Raw genomic sequence first — 14,493 nt, 5'->3', positions numbered from 1 at the left:
GTTGAGATGGAGATCTCTGGGAGATTTTCACCGTTTGATATTACGTGGAGCTGGGAGGTCTCTTGTGGACCAGTGTCCTGAAGTTGGCTCTCCCACCTCAGAGGCACAGCGCTGACTCCTGGCTGGAGCACCAAGAGCCTTTCATCCACACGGTTGCAACCTTGCCCACCGACCACGCTCACCCAGTGCGCCGCAGAGTCTGGCGCCGGGTAGGGGGCGGGCTTCAGGGACCCTTCCTCACTCCCGGCCTCTCTCCCGCGGCGTCCTCCCCGCTGCTGCCGCTCCCTCTTTCTCTGGGCTCCTGTTGCTCAGCGGGCGCCTGCCACTACCCGCCACTGGCACCCAGCCCCAGCCAGCCGAGCCCGCAGAACTGGAAACCAGCAACAATGTAGATCTTTTAGGATGTGTTTGATCTTAAAGGACTACCTGCTAGTGTTGGAGGGTCTCCTGCAGAGGCGGGGGGTGGCTGTGGCTCACCGTGGGGACAAGGACACTGGCCAAGAAACTTGTTACCTTGATACCCACCGGAAAAACTGTGGGACCCAAGAACAGTTCTTCCAGCCCCATAAATCTGATCACTTCTGGTCCCCTGATGAGCAATCCCTTTTAGAGGCTCATTACACCAGAAGAGCAACAGGTCACCCTAGCGAAAGACGCTGTGGTGACAGAAAGCGTGGTATCCGTCAGAAGGCAGGGTGGGACGGCAGGGGAGGCTGCTCGCTGGGAACAGCTGTCTAGCTGTACTGATGCAAGCTGTCTGCCTTTCCCAAACCCTGACCTCCTACCTCTGAAGTCTTATGAGCAAGAATTGCCACACCCAGCCTTTGCCAACATGACCCAAATGCAGATGAGACACTGACCAAAACATTTTAAAACTGTGTATATGAAGTTATTTTGAAATCAGGACAACAGCCAACCCTCAGAGAGGAAGGTAAGTTCCCAAGTCCCAAGGCTGCCTGTCTGGGCAGCTTCTCCCTCCACACGGCTGTCACAAACCTTAGCATTTTAGATTTGAAAGAGACCTCGGACATCTATTCTAAGCAAGGATAGAGGCGTGGAGGTGTTAAGCTACAAGTTCATGTTCACATTGAGAGCAGGGAGCTGCTCTCCAGCACTTAATATAGTTTCTCCCACGGTGTAGGCTCTCAGTAAATTTTTGATAAATGGTTGAGTTAATAAACATCAGCAAAGCAGAACATAAATCTGATTTCACTGATTGCTAGTTCATGCTCTTTCTACACTGTTTCTTCAGCATGAGAGTTGGTATCTAAAGCCAATTGTACCATAAGACATCTTTCTTCCAAATATACCATAAGCCATTAAATTTGTGACCAATGAAGATTGTTTTTGACTCTACATATAACATATATTCTCCATTATACTTTTAATCCTACTTCAATAAAGGCAGGGGCTTTTTTTAGTTTAGGCGTCTCTGTTATCTGCACAGTGCTCAGCAGCACAGTATGTGCTCAATAAATGTTTGGTGCTGGACTGCCCTGGTGGTCCAGTGGTTAAGACTCTGCGCTTCCACTGCAGGGGGCACGGATTCGATCCCTGGTCAGGGAACTAAGATCCCACAAGCTGCATGGTGCAGCCCCAAAAAATAAATAAATAAAAATTTTGGTGCTTTAATAAATCTGGGTCTGTACAATACTCTTTCTTCACCTTACTAAAGGTTTCAGATTTAGAGCATTTGCCATTTATAATAAAAACTAATTATACTAAATGAAAATCCAGTGGATGCCTTCTCCAGAGCCAGTTTAAACTCCATTTCTAATAATATTGGTTTGATATCTGTCCTCTTGTGGTAAAAAAAATTTTTACTCTTTTTTTATTTAATTAATTTTTATTGGAGTATAGTTGCTTTACCGTATGTGTTTACAATATGTATTTTGTGTTAGTTTCTACCGTACAGCAAAGTGAATCAGCTATACGTATACATATATACCCTCTTTTTTGGATTTCCTTCCCATTTAGGTCACCACAGAGCAGTGAGTAGAGTTCCCTGAGCCATATAGTAGATTCTCATTAGTTATCTATTTTATACATAGTATCAATAGTGTATATATGTCAGGACTTCCCAGGGGTAGAAGGTAATAATTTAGTGAAGACCTGGGGGAATGAGCTGTGTGGTTATGTCCTTTTGATATTTAAATGGTTCTTACTGACGGTTGGTTTCAAGGCTAAAAGTAGACTGCAAAAGGATGGGGTTTTATCATTGATAGGGATGTCAGAGGCATGATAAATCATACTTCAAGAAACATGTTAAATGTTGTATGGCAGTTAACAAATCTAATCTCAGGAATTCATAGATTTTTTTTTTCCACCAGGAACACACCCAAACCCCATCTTCTTACACCTGCTATAAACTAAGATACTAAGTCAGTACTCTTTGGTAGTTGGTGTATGAATACTCAACAAACAAAATTTGCCAGCACCTTTTGAAAATCATGTCAAATTTTCTTGACACTATTTGACATTGTACTTTGACAATCTATCAGCACCACATGCATGTCTTATCAAAAAAAATTGTTTAGATTAACTTAATCATATTTGTAGCTCTCTACCATCAGTAATAACCTCTGCCCCCACTCCACCTGCCTGCTTACAGGTATTTAGGGATGATAAAAACCCCTGTGAGGGATAGGAAATAGGGCATGGGGTGGATATAAAAGTACTCTGAGAGTATTTAGAATGCACACTGGTTCAGAAAATGCCCCTTCCCTTCTTTTAGGAGAGGAGTAGGAAAGGCACTGTCTCTCGGAGCAGAGCCATCGTTCTCAACCCTACCTGCACATTATACATTATACGTAATCACTGCGGGTGCTTTAAAAATGCTAATGCCCATCCCTACCCTCAGAGATTGGAATTTGGTCTGGGGTTCAGGTAAGGATTGCTCATAAAAGGGCTCAGGTGATTTTAATGTGCTGCCAGGGTTTTAGAGTTAAGGAGATCTAGGTTTGAATCATCACTGTGTAAAATTAGACAAGTTAGTGAGCCTCTCTGAATCTCAGTTTATCTGTGAAATAAAGATTAAAAAAAAAAAAAAACCTACTTCATAGAGTCATTGTAGGGAAAAGGGGGAAATAAATGTGTAAGAAATCCCAACAGAGACACTAGCACATAGTTGGCACTCAACAAGTTTGAGTTCCTTACCTCTTCACTTATATGCTAGGTATATGGTTCAGATTAAATAAAACATTGTCTTCTCTTTTTGTGTCCCTTACTTTCTCCCCCTCCAATATCTTCCATTTATTTTTCAGACCTTCTCCCCCTCCCATATCTTCCATTTATTTTTCAGAAGTAACCCCAAGGCAACTGAAGGGAATGAGAACAGAAGTCCCTTCCCTCCTACAGCACATAGTACCTCTCCACCTCCCCTCCCAAATTTAACGTGATCCTACATATTCAACAGCAACTGTGGGACTAGGGACATGCTGAGAGAGGGGATTGGGGAGTGAAGTATGACCAAGGGTCACCCATGCCTTTGTTGTTCCAGGATAAGCAAGTGGCCTTGGTAGTCAGGAAGGAATGCCCTGAACTCTGAGTTAGGGGAAGCCCTTGAATGTTGCAGAATTGCCAGCTCTTCCAAAGTGGAAGTATGTGACCAGTTGCACCAGAAGAAGGCACGCTTAGATCACATAGCACAGCAAAGTCAAGCACAGCAGACACTCAATAAGGAGTGTGCAGAATTGAAATAAAGGTCCTGAACTGCAGGTAAATGCCTAACCTGATCCCAGTACTTGATGAAGTCTGTGTTGTGTAGGCATTATCTTGGTTTACGTCAAGTATTTCACAACTGATTCATAACCACTCTTGTCTGAGCTACAACTACCCCTCACTTCCCCTGCATGAGCTGAAATCTCTTGCATTTTCTGTTGAAACATCCCCTTTACCTCCTTCATCCTTCTACTCCCATTTCAAGTGCCCTGCTTCCTCTGAATGTCTCAGAGGTTTGCAGACATAATGAGTGAAGTGTCCCTTCATTAAAAAATGATAAAATTGTATTGCTACTCAAGAGGCAGGCCCCAAATCCATGAGTTTCAGGTATAATAACTGATAACAGCTATAACATCTTTAAGGTCAAAGACATTCATTTCCAAAGAAAGTACTCACTATCTATGAAAGTCCAATCGATTTATAAAAGCCCCAGCTATTTAAAAAAAATTTAAACATTTTTTTTTGGCCTCTCCCGTTGCGGAGCACAGGCTCCGGACGCGCAGGCCCAGCGGCCATGGCTCACGGGCCCAGCCGCTCCGCGGCACGTGGGATCCTCCCAGACCGGGGCGCGAACCCGGTTCCCCTGCATCGGCAGGCGGACGCGCAACCACTGCGCCACCAGGGAAGCCCTAACCTATTTTTTAAATGTTAAATTTAAATAGAGATGGTAAACAGATCAGTGGCTGCCTGAGATTCACTGGGGTGGAGGGAGGTCTGAATAGGTGAAGCTCAGGGGACTTTTTAGAGTGTGAAACTATTCAGTATGATACTGCAATGCCAATGTAAACGTGACAATATTCATAACCTATAGAAATTTAAAGCTCAAAAATGAACCTTAATGTATACAGTTTTTAAAAAAATCATCCATGAGGTTAAGGGATCCCTGAATGGAATGTTGATTGTGACAAAAGAATCTAACTGTATTATGAATGTATGAAAGAGCCTCATTGAAGGGAGTAGGGGAAAGGGTACTGACCTGAGTCACTTTGGAAATGAGTAAAGTTTGTAAGACTAAAGGCAAAAGGAACTATACAAAAACATATTACTCTATTTGATGAAGCTGTTTCCCACGGGGATACAGGTTCATAATTCTGAGACCACTACATATGTATACTGGAATTGGACAATTATGTAAATAGATGACAGTAGGAGTCAGGGTTCTCACTGTTGGAGCGGAAGGTTACAGACAGGCAAGGGTAAGTGGCTAATTATAACAATCTATCACACTAATTTAAGATGTTAACAGGGGAAACTGGGCATGGAGTATACGAGAACTTTCTGTACTATCTTTACAACTTTTCTGTAAATCAAAAACTATTCTAAAATTAAAAGTGTATTTTTAAAATTATGTTGTTAAGCATTGTATAGGTGTTTAAATGCATCTGTTCTACCGAAACCCCTTGCTGAAGGACATCTTTACTAAAGTAACTGCTAAAAGGACATGGTTTTGCAAAAGCATTTGTTACACATGATTTCTTGTTCAAACAGAATTCATTGTCTCTACGTCCAGCAAAGCAAAGTTAACTCAGGCTGTGGGCCAAGACATGGAAACAGCATTGTTATATAGACTCAGTGTGATACTGGTAGTACTCAAATCTTTTCATCCATGACACACAATATTCCCATTGGTCTAAAAGAAAAAAAGCCTCTAAGTTGATTCCCCACTGGCTCAAAAAGTTTCCAAATAAGTGTCTCTGGAGAGAAGTCAGAAACTCTGGGGCCAAGGGAGGGCAGGAAGGAGAACTGACTGCTGGTTCCAGAACTTGAAAAAAATAATAATAAAGGAAGGGAAATGCCTACGCTTCTTCAGACGACCACCGTCATATGGGAACATTGCCAGAGAACTTAAAGTAGCTCCGAGAAGGAGAAAAGCTGGAGTTAAGAAAAATTCATCATATTTAACTGACCCTAAGTGCCCGACTGCATTTGCTAAGCAATCAAGATTACAAAGGGCATAAATCTCTGTCTTCTAATTCAGGACATTCCTGGTCCTAGGAGGCAGGGGAAATTCTTAAAGAACACATGGCTTCTAGAATCTTATGCTCAAGACCTTAACAGGGTGGCTCATACACCCAGTTTTTGAAGACAGTAATAGCCCATAATACCAGGCCAGTCTGTAGCAAGAAGCTACCATGTTGCTGTTAATGCCTCTGCCTCTGCAGAGATCTGCCGGGGGTGAGAAACCCTGGAGACAAGGCCAAAGTCAGGCACCCTGCACTCCTTTACATTAGGCCCTTCATCCATTCAGGACCATCAAAGCCTGAAGAAATAAGAGAGTGGGAAAAGATAATAGTGATTTTCTGACTTTTGAGATTATTACTTAGCCTAGAGAGTTATCCCAGCTCTTCCTTCAAGGTCTAGTTCAAACCTTAAATCTTTAAAGCCTTCCAGCTCCTCCAAATTCTGAGAGCATAATTCTTCTCTCAAAGTGACAAATAGGGCTTCCCTGGTGGCGCAGTGGTTGCGCGTCCGCCTGCCGATGCAGGGGAACCGGGTTCGCGCCCCTGTCTGGGAAGATCCCACATGCCGCAGAGCGGCTGGGCCCGTGAGCCATGGCCGCTGGGCCTGCGCGTCCGGAGCCTGTGCTCCGCAACGGGAGAGGCCACAGCAGAGGGAGGCCCGCATACCACAAAAAAAAAAAAAAAAAAAAAAAAAGTGACAAATAGCTTGGCACTTCCTTAATACCTTGCGTTGCTAGCTTCAAGTGTGATTTATCTCATATACACAACATAGAGTCTGACTGCAAATTCTTTTTCCCTCCTCCCCATCCACATCCTTCCATATTCCATAGCACCCAGTCCAGGGTTTTGCATATGTTCTTAAATTTTAGGGGGAAAAGTTAGCTAGAACCTTTTAATAGATGAGCCATTCTCAAGTAAAACTCCTCAGCATATGAATTGGTCACACAAATCTCTCCCAACTCTGAAATTTTCTGATCTAGTCCAAAGTATGTAACAATTCCTATTGTTTTTTAAATTCATTACTCAGCATATGACAGGTAATCTTCCACTGCTGAATTGTAATCTTTAAAAGGTTTCAAAAGCCAACTGGGAGTCAAGAATTAAATTAAAATTCACCTGCATTAGGCACTGTTACAAACAGCTCATCTGAGTTGGTGATCAGATGAAAAGATCCCTTCCACACAGCACTAAGCATGCACGTGCACAAAGACAAACACAGCATAACTTACAGCTCTGCCTGGAAACAGACTGATTTCTTTTGACATTAATTCCAAGACACACACTTAATTTCAAAACATTAAAATCTGTTTTTATCACGTTTTAGAATTAAGGATATACAGACTGTATATAGAAAATGTCTGTAAGCCTACCCACACAACCGTTCACCTTAATTTCCAGGAAAAATAGAAATTACAAAGGGTTCCCTGCTCCAAAGCCTCTGCAATGGCAAAGAGAAAGCTGCCGGATGAGAAAGGTGTCTGTGGGAAGGACAGATGCGGGAACACAAGGATCTGCACTTTGTGTGTCAACAATGCCTTGCAGACGAGACAATGTTTTTTCTGCTGCCATAATCCAGAGGATGGACAACATGGATTTTACAGGACATACTCAAGTGTGACGTGCAACTAGAGGAAAGTAGAAGGAATTACCAGGATATAATACTTCATTAATATTTGACTAATATATAAATAATTACCACATGTACAATTATGTTACTGTGCTTTGAAAAGGGAGTAAGTTAGAAGAGAATCAGTGAGGAAAAGAATACTTTCCCCTTCTCTGCTTAACTGCCCTCCAGTTCCTTCTTCTGCCTAGCCAGAAAAGCCCTGTGAAAAAGAGACTGCAGTGCTCCCAAACAGCAAACAGTAGGCCATGATTTATTATAGCTGTGCTACATCCCTTAGCCTCCCATACAGCCAGCACTTGCCATATTCTGCTTTTGTTTTGGTTATTTATGCATGGAGCAGATTCAATCTTAAACCACCACATTTAGGTATCCAAGAAATTTTGCTATGTTTATTTTCTTTATATCAACTTAAACCCATCTCAATTCCCTCTTAGCTGCCAAGAAAATCAATCACAATCATTACTGGAGTCCCCTTACCTCCCTGGTTTTTACACCATAATCTGGGAGAAGTGCATGTATCAGAAAATAGGGGAAGGACTCCTAATCTCTCATTTACTTCGATCCCTTTTGATATTCTCACTGCCCAACCTTGAAATGTGACAGGCTTTCTGTTCCAGTGCTGAATGGGGATGGAGGGGGACTGGAGAGGGAGCTTTGCCTCTGATGGAAGCGCTGGCCATCCTACTGACCAGGACACAACCACAGAACAATCAAGGGTGCCCAGTACCCATGGCCCACCAACTCCACCCCCTTCCCAGCGCTCCAGAACTTCCACTCTTCCCTGGCCCTCAAAGGTACCCCTTTATTTCTTCCTGATTACTCTATTGCTTCAGAGCACCTTGCACAATTTCAGTAACAAGCTAGGGTAGGACTGGAGACCCACAATAAGTAACACCTTAACAAAGTATCCTGCCTCTTACACTGGTGTTATCATTCCTTCCCACCCCAAATTTCCCTTCAGTCCTCACTACACTCTCCGTCACTACTAGACTCGGAGTTCTGGAGGGAAAGGACAGTTTACTACTCATTTTATATCCTCTATAATACCTAACATGGGGATTCTCAACCACTGCACACAAGAAGTCAAATCCCCCCTCCCCGGTAAAAATTCAGTCCCTCCAAATTTTTACTGATGTTTAAAAAATTTTTTTTGCTACAGTTGAGTATAAATATTGTCACAGCAATGCCTGAGGCATGAAATGAAGCACATCAGGCAGCTGAGCGTAGAGCAGCTTTGTTGTAACTAAGCAGTATGAGGTTAGTATATCACCAGATAGGGCTACAGAGGAATTCCACGAGCTCTGCCTCCAAGAAGAGCACAGCCGGGCAGAACCAGCTCTTCTCCAACAGCAGCTATCCTGAAGAGCAACCCATAGATAACCCTGATACCTTTATTGACATTATGGTGGCGACTGCATTATAATCATTGCTGGCCTGATTAGTGTTGCTGTCAACCATTTAATTATCCCACAATATGTCTCCAAAAATTCTAAAATTTGAAGGGTTCCTTTGAAGAGACTGCTAGATGTTCACTCCTCTTAGGCTCATTTTCTCCTGATCTAAAAGAATATCCATTGTTTAGCCACCCGGCATAAAGACTACATTGCCCAGCCTATTTTGCAGCTGTGTGTACAAGAGCAGTGAATCACTCTGGGGCTAGCAACAATGGGTATTCATGACTACACTTGACCTGAAGGGGCAGGGAGAGGAAGGAAGAGGTTCCTGGAACCCACAGAGTAAGCTGTGGCTACAGAAGACAGTTGGCTGACAAGAACTGTGGCTTCTGCATTGGCTTGGGGGTCCCCCAGAAGTAATTCTCAAAGGTAGGATTTCAGCACAAGTAGTTTATTTAGAAGCAATTCCAAGAGGCACTGGAAGCGGATGGGTAAGTGAGACAGGGGAGGGAAGGAGGCCAACACATTGTGCACTGATCAGCAGATCACCACTGAGTGCAAATGGGGCTCAGTCTCGATAGGGACCTCTAGGAGATGGTGAAGAACAAGGCTCAGAGTTGTCCCAGCCTGGGGGAGAGGACATGGGGGTGTTTACCCACCAATTCCCATACATCATTGGTTAAGGGCTGCTCCCTGGGGATATCAACTGTCCAGCACCTTTGCCGTGCCCTGCGCATGGGGTAGGCATGCTTCCGTGGCCAGAAAAAGCTCTCAGGCAGAGAGTGGTGGGTGTTCACACAGCAAGGAGCCACCACCGTACATCAGGCACGGTGAGGGCTGAGGGTACCTGGGCGGGGGACCTATGGCATCTGCTACACCTTCAGTTAAGGACTGTAACCACTGCCACTCTGGCCCAGAAGGGAAGGAGCAGAGGAATAAATACCTGACCTCACTCTCTGCCCTCCAATCTCCTGCTGAACCTAATCAGAAGTCCCTTGATTCAGTTCACTCTGAACAACCTCCCATGGCACAGAGCAGGGGGGAAGAGGATGAACAGTGGACTGTGGAGCAAGCAGAGAATATCCAGCACATCTGCCTCCCACTGTTTCCAAATGTCTATATTTAAAATCTAGGACAGGGACTTCCCTGGTGGTCCAGTGGCTAAGACTCTGTGCTCCCAATGCAGGGGGCTGGGGTTTGATCCCTGGTCAGGGAACTAGATACCACATGACACAACTAAGACATGGTGCAACCAAATAAATAAATATATAAAATATTTTTTTTAAATAAAATAAAATCTAGGACAGCACTCTTTGACTATAGAAATATTGTGATACATTTATATCTTCGCTAAAACTAAAGAAACCTGTAACTGGAAAGGACCTTGGAAAACATCTCTGTGAGTCCAAGCAGTAGAGAGAGCACTAAGAAAATGAGAGGAGACTTAAGTTCTAGTTCTGGATCTAATAATTACAAATGATGCCACTTCGGGCAAGTCATTTAGTACTTCAGGCTGTTTCCTCATCCTTATAATAGGGCAAGGTCCTACTGACATAACAAAGATATTATGAAAATCAAAACAATATAAAATACCCTGTAATTAAAAGGGTTATACAGTGAGGTGTTAGTATACCCTCACTGTTCCAGACAGATGAGAAGTAATACCACTTTTAAACACATTTAGGAAGGAAATGCCACTATTTTGTTTAACTATGCTTTTTTTTTTTTTTTTTTTTGCGGTACGCAGGCCTCTCACTGTTGTGGCCTCTCCCGTTGCAGAGCACAGGCTCCGGACGTGCAGGCTCAGCGGCCATGGCTCACGGGCCCGGCTGCTCCGCGGCATGTGGGATCCTCCCGGACCGGGGCACAAACCCGTGTCCCCTGCATCGGCAGGTGGACTCTCAACCACTGCGCCACCAGGGAAGCCCTTAACTATGCTTTTTTAATTAGAAAGATACTTACATATCTACCACCACAAAAAATTTTTAATGAGACAAGGCAAAAATAATTAACATGTATTTACTTACAATTATTTTCTGACCACTAATCCCCCACCAAAAAAATCTACATTCAATTAATTACAACAGCTTCTAACGAATAGGCATAGTCATTTTTCTCTAGTTATTTCCTTTTATTGTTGATAGTGTGCTTTACTCTTTTAACCACTTCTTCTTTTATCCTTATGTGTTCAACATTTCTGATGATCCAGTAATCATGCCCAAGATCACAATTCTACATCTTTTCTCTTTTCACTTCCCTTTTAATGTAGAAAATAAGGCTAATGATGGAGGCACCATCAGATTATAGTAAGAAATACTAGGTGGAACATCTTCTAGGTGCAATCACCAATCAAAGGAGTGAATAAAGTTACAATTATTGTTCCTAAATGGAGATGTCAGAGTTGCTGCCTTGTTACAAATCAGGAATCAAGATATCATTAACCCAGAGAAATTCATGAAACAAAAGGCAGTGTTTCCTGTGGTGTTATCACACTGTTACTGCCTTAAGATCCCAACCAGTGTAGTAACTCATTTGGCTGGCCTAAAGTTTTCACGAAGGAACTCTGGGGGAGGGGAGATTGTTTTTAAATGTACCATCACTAGGAAAATAAGCATTTGATAGTTCTTACCCATCTACAAGGTAGAGGAAGGTGGAGACAAAGTCATTAAGGAAACAAAATAAGACATTTCGTAAGAATGAACAATTTTTTAAAAAGAGTGAACATAAAGATATCATTCTTTTTGCTGACTCTATTGTTTCAAGTCTTTGTGGTGGGTGGGAACAGGAAGACTTTAAAGCAGGGGGAAGGAAAAGGCTTTGCCCTTTTCCTTAAAGCAAGTTAACTCTATTTTAATTAGCTTTCTGGCTGTTATCTCTTTGCTTCACATCAAGAACACTGCAATACCCCATTATCACACCATCTTGAGGAAACATATTGCCCTCCTGAACTTTGGCAAGAAGCATAACAGACATAGCAGCTCAGGACTGACCACTCCAGGGAAGTTTTTGCATAGACCCTCCTCCCAGTAAGGTTAAAGGAAACTATTTAAAAAAAAATTCTCTATGAAATGATAAGCCATTTTCCATGTAGGTAATTTTCATTGTCCATATTTACATTTCTCTGAATATAATTGTTAGAAACTCCATTTAAAATGCTAGAATGTCTGATATGTGCTTAAAAAAAGAGGGGGGAGGGAGGGAAGAGGGAGAGAGAGAGACAGATGACGGGGAGAATATTGGAGAAGAAAATTCAAGTAAGATGAAATATATTCAGTGGTTAGCTAGCCTTAATAAGCTATTATTTTTATATTCCTAAACTTGCTAAAGATTATTCCAATTTGTAATACCTAAAACAACAAACTTATATTAGGATTTAAAAAAATTTTCTGATGGAAGGGATATTCAAATAATTTAATTTACAAAGAATGTTAAGTGAATACTCTGATATTTACACAACTTTCATTCCAAATGTGGAAACTCTATAGATTGGTTTGGGTTTTGGCATCAGACTGCTAGGAATAATCAAACAGATAGATATTATCTGGGTGTTATTTTTAGGGTGCTGTTAAGAGAGCCTCAATCAAAATTAAAATACCTCTACCACCTGCCTGCTGAGATTTTAGACCTCTGTTAACTGTGGACAAATTCACTACACAATTAGTTGTAAACAGCCATGAGAAAAGTAACAACAGATACCATTTCTAGGTTTAAAATAGAAGAAAATGCATGTACTTAAATGAATTATAAATATTGATATTGATATGAATTGTAAATATTGATCTGACCAATAAGTGGAAAAGAGGGGATAGAGAGATTATGCTCTCCCCAGAACACATTTTGAGTTCTTCTATGGCTGATTGACTAGTGAGAGAGCTCTTTCCCAACGAAATGGGTATTAATTAAAATAAATCTTTATGATTGTAAAGTATGAACTGCATACATATTATCTGCAGGAAATTCCTAGACAACTTCCAGACAGGAGGTAGAGATATTGAGGTCATCTCTAGACTGAATTCTGACCACAGTACTCAGATACGGAGAAGAAATTCTAGAGAATAAATACAAATAGAGGCCTTACATTTTGGAGGTTGTCTAGGCTCACTGATACAAGAGTTTTGCTTGATTAAATGAGCCCTTTTTCCCCTCAAATAAGAAAATTCAATGTACCAAAGCTACGACTCACCTCTAAAGGTCAACAAACATTTTGAGTACCAAGTGTGATCACAACCCCTGATGTTAGAGCTCCATGTCGTGGGACAAATTGGCATCCTATCAACTTCTGAACTTAAGCTGGGGCATAATTTACTGTGGAAACACTGTTGAAGGAACTTCATGTTCTTGGAAGCTGCCTGGATTATAAACTCCGAACTGGAGCTAGCAGTGAGTGTGCCTAGACAAAGTTTGAAAGTTCATGTTCCCAGAGAAGTGGTATGCCTTCAACGCCAGGCAAGGGGCCCCTGCCCTAGTCCTGCACATTAGAGGGACCCATAAACCAGAAAACCATAAATGATGAATTTGGTAAAACTGGTACTTCTGTCACTCAGGACCCAATGCTCAGTGATGACACTGGGCAATTCACAATCCAACACATCTGCTGCTGTCATTCACACCATTTAGGCACCAGAGAAACACTCTGCTACACTACCCTGTGTCCATGAAACACAACTATGTTCAAATGAAGAATTGAGGACTGTGGCACTGCTGATATCAGAGATGGACAATGTTTCACAGTATGAGGAGAATTTGAGTTGGAGAAATAATTAGGTAAGAAAAAAAATTAGCTCATCATATCTTTTCTCTCAAATATCATGACCACAATAGATTTTTGAATAGCAAAATATTTGTCATAGAGAAGAGTGTTCATTTTCTTGAACTCTCTACATCCAATATTCACAGTTTAGCACAGTTTTTACAACAGTTGCACATGGTATCTGAGGAAAAATGTACAATATTAAACAATTTAATAATATCCTAAATTTGTACATACGTAAGTCTAGATAAAACATATATTAAACACAACACCTATTCTTCACATTGATAGCTACAATTATCAATAGGTTTAGGTTTATAGAAACAATTTATAATACTTAATTAAATTTCAAAAAACAGTTAAAACTTTCAATTATATTTAAATAAATTTAACTTAAATTTTGATAGTCATTATTATTATGTCCTGCCTTTGAACTTAGCAGATAATATTGAATATATTCAAAAAAAATAATTTCTTTTTTTGTTTGTTTGTTCTGGTTTTGGTTTTTTATGTTTATTTATTTATTTTTTTCTTATTACTCATCCATTTTATACACATCAGTGTATACACGTCAATCCCAATCTCCCAATTCATCACACCACCACCACCACCCACCGCTGCTTTCCCCCGCTTGGTGTCCATACATTTTTTCTCTACTTCTGTGTCTCAATTTCTGCTCTGCAAACCGGTTCATCTGTACCATTTTCTAGGTTCCACATATATGCGTTAATATATGATATTTGATTTTCTCCTTCTGACTTACTTCACTCTGTATGACAGTCTCTAGATGCATCCACATCTCTACAAATGACCCAATTTCGTTCCATTTTATGGCTGAGCAATATTACATTGAATATATATACTACATCTTCTTTATCCATTCGTCTGTTGATGGGCATTTAGGTTGCTTCCATGTCCTGGCTATTGTAAATAGTGCTGCAATGAACATTGGGGTGCATGTGTCTTTTTGAATTATGGTTTTCTCTGGGTATATGTCCAGTAGTGGGATTGCTGGGTCATATGGTAATTCTATTTTTAGTT

The 14,493-nt window shown here is 41.4% G+C and overlaps 1 protein-coding gene across 2 annotated transcripts in view; it reads right to left on the bottom strand.

The window, feature by feature from the left end:
* The window catches only part of ENTPD1 (ectonucleoside triphosphate diphosphohydrolase 1), a 128,441-nt gene that overhangs the window by 100,912 nt on the left and 13,036 nt on the right, over positions 1-14,493 (bottom strand). The window lies entirely within an intron of this gene.

The sequence above is a fragment of the Physeter macrocephalus genome, chromosome 20 (genome assembly GCF_002837175.3).
Source record: "Physeter macrocephalus isolate SW-GA chromosome 20, ASM283717v5, whole genome shotgun sequence".
NCBI lineage: Eukaryota > Metazoa > Chordata > Mammalia > Artiodactyla > Physeteridae > Physeter > Physeter macrocephalus.
This window is presented reverse-complemented; position numbering and strand designations above follow the sequence as displayed.